This window comes from Arvicanthis niloticus, chromosome 25, assembly GCF_011762505.2.
Source record: "Arvicanthis niloticus isolate mArvNil1 chromosome 25, mArvNil1.pat.X, whole genome shotgun sequence".
Lineage (NCBI taxonomy): Eukaryota > Metazoa > Chordata > Mammalia > Rodentia > Muridae > Arvicanthis > Arvicanthis niloticus.
In genome coordinates this window covers 32,197,361-32,204,101 of record NC_133433.1, presented here as the reverse complement: position 1 = coordinate 32,204,101, position 6,741 = coordinate 32,197,361, and the positions used below count along the sequence as shown (strand labels likewise).

General features: G+C 43.3%; 1 pseudogene; it reads left to right on the top strand.

The window, feature by feature from the left end:
- Positions 1-347: 347 nt before the first annotated feature.
- Positions 348-734, top strand: LOC143438408 (interferon-induced transmembrane protein 1 pseudogene; annotated as a pseudogene).
- The last annotated feature ends 6,007 nt before the right edge of the window (positions 735-6,741 follow it).

The window sequence follows — 6,741 nt, the reverse complement described above, 5'->3', positions numbered from 1 at the left end:
AGAGAGACACACACAGACACACACACACTCACACACACAGAGAGATACACACTCACACACACAGACACACACACACATCACACACAGACACACACTCACATATACCCAGACACAGACAAATACACACACACACACACACACACACACACACACACACACTCACACAGACACACACACAGAGACACACACATAGACACACACTCACATATACCCGGACACAGACAAATAGACACACACACACACACACACACACATAGACACACACAGAGACACACACACACACACACACACACACACACATACACACACATACACACAACAACTCTTCCAACCTCCAAAGCCAAGAGATGCCTAAGGAGCAGCAAGAGGTGGTTGTGCTGGGGTGTGTGTGTGTGGGGGGGGGAACAAACTCACATCTCAACTCTGCAACATCCACCACAATCAACATGCCTGCTGAGACCTTCATACCTGTGGTCTAATCACTGTTTAATACACTCTTCATGAACTTCTGCTGCCTGGGTTTCATAGTGTATGCCTACTCTGTAAAGTTGAGAAACAGGAAGATGGTGTGTGATGTAACTGGGTCCTAGGCCTGTGTCTCCACCACCTCCACTGCCTCCACCGCCTCCACCGCCTCCACCGCCTCTACCACCAAGTACCTGAACATCAGCTCCCTGATCTTCACTATCCTTATGGCCATCATTGTCATCATTGTCTATGGCACTAGAAAATAGCCATCTTGCAACATCTCACAGTAGATAACAAATTCTGGGACCTTCTAGGCTTGCTGTGTGTTCCACTGTCTATAGCTGCCCCAAACTCTAGTCTTGGTCCTGGCCATTACTCCATACATATGCAAATGTTACACTCACATATCTGTCCATAGTGGATTCAATAAAGTACATGTTCTGTGAAAAAAAGAGATAAGAAACACACACACACACACACACACACACACGCATGCACACACAGACACACTGTGAAATTTAGATCAGAGAGAGAGTTAGAGAGGGAGGGAGGTTCCAACCCAGTCTAGGAAATTCAGTGGCTTGAACTTGCCTGACTAGCTCCCTTGGGCTGGATAAATTAGAACTCTCCTCTCCTCCCCATCTCTGGAATAGTCTTCCTCCTTGCTTGGTATAATAGTTGATTTTTCTGGCACTCTAACAGAATATGTAAGATAATGGATAATCAATAAAATAAACTATTTTATTCATGGTTCTTGAAACCAGGGGTCCCAGAATGGCTTCATCTGGTGAGGGTTTCATACTGTGTTAGAACAGCAGAAAAGTAGAATAAATGGGAACGAAGAGGAGACAAGATATGAGGGATGGCCTTACACCACAATGACCTGATCTACATTAGCACATACAGTCCCATGAGAAAGGCATTCTGTGGGGAGCTGACTGAAGGTGGCTATCATCCTTGTAGCCATCTTGAGTCATATACCCTGACAAGAGACTTGTTTACAATAGTCTTCAACAGCTGAGCACACTCTGATAACATCTTGTTTTAGATACCCAGGATTTTCCCTTGGGTGTGTGAGACTTAAAGTTGTGATTTAGAGATAAGACCTAAGGGCATGACTTAAAGGTGTGACTTAAAGGCGTGGCTTAGAAGTGAGACATATAAAAGAAGAGAGGCAGACAGAAGAAATTATTAGACACTCAAGGCTTGGAAAGAGAATTAGGTATTAGACACTTGGAATTAGACACTTGTACTTGGATGAGACTGAGAACTTGGAAGAGGTACTTGAGACTTGAGACTTGAGGCAGATAACTTGGAACTGGAAACTTGGAACTTGGAGTCAGTAGGGACTAGGAACTAGGAACTAGGAACTCAAGACTTGGGACTTAGACTAGGAAGAGAGACTGAAGAATAAACGGGATTGAATCACACTCTGTCTGGTCTCCATTCCTCGTGTCTGTCCTCACTTTCTCTCTTGCTGAACCCCGACCCATGGACCGAACAGCTTGGGGCAGTGCGGGCTCTAACAATTTAGCCCCCTTTGGCAGTGTGGGTTCCAATATTGATAGCACAGTCTGAGACATTTTGGCCCCCAAACGTGGGGCAGTAAGGTTCTCAACATTTTTGGCCCCCAACAATCTCAGCTCACAACAGCATTCATCCCTGGCAACAACCCAATACTCTTAAAAGTTGTGCCAAGGACCAGCCTTGGCTTGGAGAGGGGTTCTGAGAAAGGGGTGTCTGGGAGTGGTGAAAAGAACAACTTGTGTTCACGAGTCTCCACCAGTCAAAGATAGTTGATATATCTAGGCTGGGTATTAGGTTACACTTCTGATTGAGCATTACCAAACTTATAAAGCCTTTGATTAACATTTTTAAAAAGCGTATAAAAGCAAAAAGGAAAAGGGGGCATGGGATAGGGGTTTTCTGGGTGGGGGGAATGGGAAAAAAGGATGGCATCTGAAATGTAAATAAAATATCCAATAAAAAAAGAATTAAATAATAAAAAAAGGAAAAAAACAACTTGAAGTCAATTCATGGGTCTAAGCTGACCACCTGTGTTCTGCTTGATACAGCTTTTCCAGTCTGCTTCTCTCTATGTTCTCCTTTCTCTCTGAATATTTCTCTGTCTATATTCTGCTTGCTTGCTATTCTAAGAGATCTCTGTCCACGTGTTGCTTGCTTGTGTCACATCTCCAAGCAGTTCTCTCTTTTTATTGAAGAAAATTCTTGGAATAGCTCGTCTCCTACAGAGCACAGGCCCAATCTTTTATTTTACATATCAATCCAGTCATTTACAGCCTTTAATTCTTAGGAGACAGCAAGCATACATTTTTCTTAACATTGCAAAAGAATTCAGAGAACTGCTTGCCTTTGTTAAGCACAAACAATAAACTAGTTGGGTGGGACCCTGCCCTGAAACTATTTCTACCCAGCCTGGGCCTAACCTTGCACTATCCTAGGCTGACCCTGAACTCAGGAATTTATCTGCCTTTGTAAACATAAATAAAAACCTTAGCTGGGTGGGATCTACAATCACCATGCCTTAAATTTCTTTGTCTCCGTCCTTAGTGTCTTTCTGACAAGTTGGCTCACAGCTCAGCTGCTTTTCTTCCTTTAGATTCATGAAGCCCTATATAATTCATATTGTATCCTTATTTTTGCATAGTTGAGAAATTCTATATTTTCAAACTCATGTATTTAGAACTCTTTTCCATAGCCTTAAGGGCTGTTCTGAACATCCCCGTGTTTACCATTTTGCTGAGATATAGACACACCCTCAACTCCTGGACTTGTGATGTTTCTAATTATCATGGAATGTGAGGAGCCACATTTGCCATTATAAGATGGCGCCGGCTTCTGCTTCCTGGTTCTTCACGGAAGCTTTACTTGAGAATGTGCCTGCGCATGGCGCGAAAACCGAATATGACAATTGGATGAAAGATTTGAGCCAATGAGGGATCTGCACGTCTCCCAAAGCTCTATTTAAGCAGCTGGCTTTCTGAGCTCGGCGTCCTTCCCCTTTTCTCCATCTTGAAGAGCTGTTCAATAAATGCTGTCAGAAGAATCCTGAGTGTGGCGTTCTCCTTATCGGTGAGGTAGCACCTCACAAGTGGAACTGAAACCCGGGATGAAGCCGAACGTCTCGGAGTTTTGACCAGTCACGAAGGACCCTGTTGGCTCGCAGAGGATTCAGAACCGACGGCGCGGAGAGTCTCACCGTTTGAACTCCAGTAAGCGGGATACAGTGGAAGACACCCTGCGCTGGAGAACCAGTCAACTGACAGAGTCTCAATGTTAGAGCTCCAGTAAGCGGGATACAGTGAAGGACACCACGGGAATTGGAAGTGGTCATCCTCACTCCTGCGCTGGAGAACTAGTCAACTGAAGGAGCTGGCTGAATTCGGAATTGAAACAAAGGTGATTGTATAGTAACAAAAATGGGGCAAGAAATAAGTGGGTAAAAATAGATGAAAAAGGCTTTAAAGACGCGAGGAATAAATAGAAGGCTGCTCTAGACAGAGAACTAAGCAGAATGATAATGTTAATTGATTTAACTTTCAAAATGGGTGTGATTCTGAGTTGTATAATATTTTTCTGGATAAAAACTCAATGTAAAGGTTTTTCTGGTTACTGGCTTAAGGAAAGGCTGATTTGGAAAAAGTTTTTCTCTGTGTTTTCTGATGAGGTCATTAAGGTAGTAGTTATGTCTTCCAGAATTATATGGATCAGACATGACAGAGGTAGGCCTCCAGAACACTAGATTCCAGAGAATCAAAATAATTATCTTGATACTAAACCTTGTTTTGAGATTTGTATATTGAAGAATACACAGCTTTGGAGAATGAATCTTATCACCTGCATGTTCACTGATGCCCTGGACTTCCAGCTGGATGCAGTTAAGACAGACATCAGAGACTTATCAATTTACCCTTCCCCTCATTCCTCTTCTAAAAGTCAATCTCTTCGGTCTTTTCTTACTTTAAGGAATGGGTGGGGGTAGGGTTATTTGGCTGCATGATCTTTGGGGGAGTGCTGCTTACCCTCTGGTTGCTCTGCAAATTCAAACAACAACATCAAAAGGATAAGGTGGTGATCACGAAAGCATTGCTTGCTGTGGAGCAGGGAACATCCCCTCAAGCCTGGTTGAATCTGCTTAAACAATGAGACACCATCACTTAACAGGATATCCTGAGGGCTCGTGTTCCCATTGCACCAGGTATCCTAGTGGTGGTCCTCCACACTTCCCAGGGCTCAGGTTCCCATTGCACGGGATAAAAGGTGTGGAGGGTCTCGTACTGTTTAACTGCCTTGAACGCCTATCGGTAGAACGGTGGGCTAGATCGGCAACCTAACAGTCCTCGATTGTTGTTGCAGTTTAATAAGGAAGGGGGAGATGTGAGGAGCCGCATTCGCCATTATAAGATGGCGCCGGCTTCTGCTTCCTGGTTCTTCACGGAAGCTTTACTTGAGAATGCGTCTGCGCATGGCGCGAAAACCGAGTATGACAATTGGATGAAAGATTTGAGCCAATGAGGGATCTGCACATCTCCCAAAGCTCTATTTAAGCAGGCTTTCTGAGCTCGGCGTCCTTCCCTCCACCTTACCATCATGAGAGCTGTTCAATAAATGCTGTCAGAAGAATCCTGAGTGTGGCGTTCTCCTTATCGGCGAGGCTGTGCGCTACAATGGAATCATTAACATTAACAGGGAGAACTCCTCCACTGCTGGTTCCAGAAAATATGTACATTATCACACAAACAAGCCTTATGAACACAGCAGCCATGAACACTGTGGAGGCTCACACTGGGGCCTTGTTCCAGGGACAGGAACCATGTCACTATGTTGCCACCAAGGCCACACCAGGCTCAGCAAAGTGGCTACTATCTCTTACTATGTTTATACTGGGGACTGAATTCTAGCATAGTCTCTGGAGAGGGTGTTTAATCCGACCATTTTCAGATTTCCCAGATATATGTCAATCTGTATGGTGGATATGATTTCTACCAACAGAATGGACTGGATTGCCAACTTTTGGTCTACAGCTCTTCTAATGTCTAGACCCACAGTAGCCTGTTGACTCCAGGGTAGGTATTTCTGCTGCCTGTGGGTCCATGTCCAGGGCCATTTGCTTGGTTTAGAACTTGTGATATGTTCACCATCCTGTCAATGGCATTAATTGTTAAACTTACAATTCATAATAGTTTCATTTAAAAACAAATTTGTAGGTTAGATTTTTTTCAGTTTCCCAAAAAAAAAGCAAATATCTTTCTAAAACAGACGCATGGTTGCTGAGAAGATATAAACTAAGGAATAGTAAAGGAATCATTCAATGATAAATTTCCAAGAACAAAATTATGAGACCGCATTTTGATATTTTTTCCCAACTCAAAATCTTATTTCATTTGGGGCCATATGAATATTCAGTGTGTTTGATATGATAACCTAGAATTCTAGTTCCTTGGCTTGCTATGTCTTCCCATACAGGTCAAGGAGCCTCTTATTTTGAAAGAATAAATGCAGTTTTGGGCACACAGAATGAGTTCGGGGACTCTACCTGTTAAAGACACAGAACTCTATATTTCTGAGCCCCTTTTTTCCTCAGAGATGCCTATGTTTGAGACAGCAAATAGGTCTGAAAATTGAGATTGGTGGGGACAGTGATGGATTAAAGACCAGAGGTAATATTAGATTGTGGGAACTTTAGACATTAGCCTTAAGCATGGGGATTTCCAGGCTAGCCAGACTTCTGTAAAACTGGGTAATATACAACTGGGGCTTACACCATCCTACCATGTCTTATAATTTTTTGAAGGACTCACAGAACTTAGAAATGTGTTAGCATATTGTGATTTTAGAGAATATAGTTGCAGTCAGTCTATTGATATACACAGGCATGTTCCAGGAGGGGCCTCTTTTAGTTTGGGTTTTTCTTGCTGTAATAAAAGCACCATCACTAAATGCAACTTGGGGAAGAAGAGGTTTATGAAGCTTACATAACTGATCAGAGTCTATCATTGAGAAAAGCCAAAGCAGGAACTCAACTGAGTCAGGAAACTGGAGGCAAGAACTGAAGGAGAGACGGTGGAGAGCCACCAATTACTGGCTTGCTCTTGATGACTCGCTCAGTCTACTTTGTTTTAGCATCCAGGGCCACCAGCCCAGGGATGGCACCACCCACATGATCTGGGCCCTCCCACATCAATCATAATCAAGACAATGTCCTACCAACTTGTTAATAGGCAATCTGATGGAGGTATTTTCTCAGTTGAG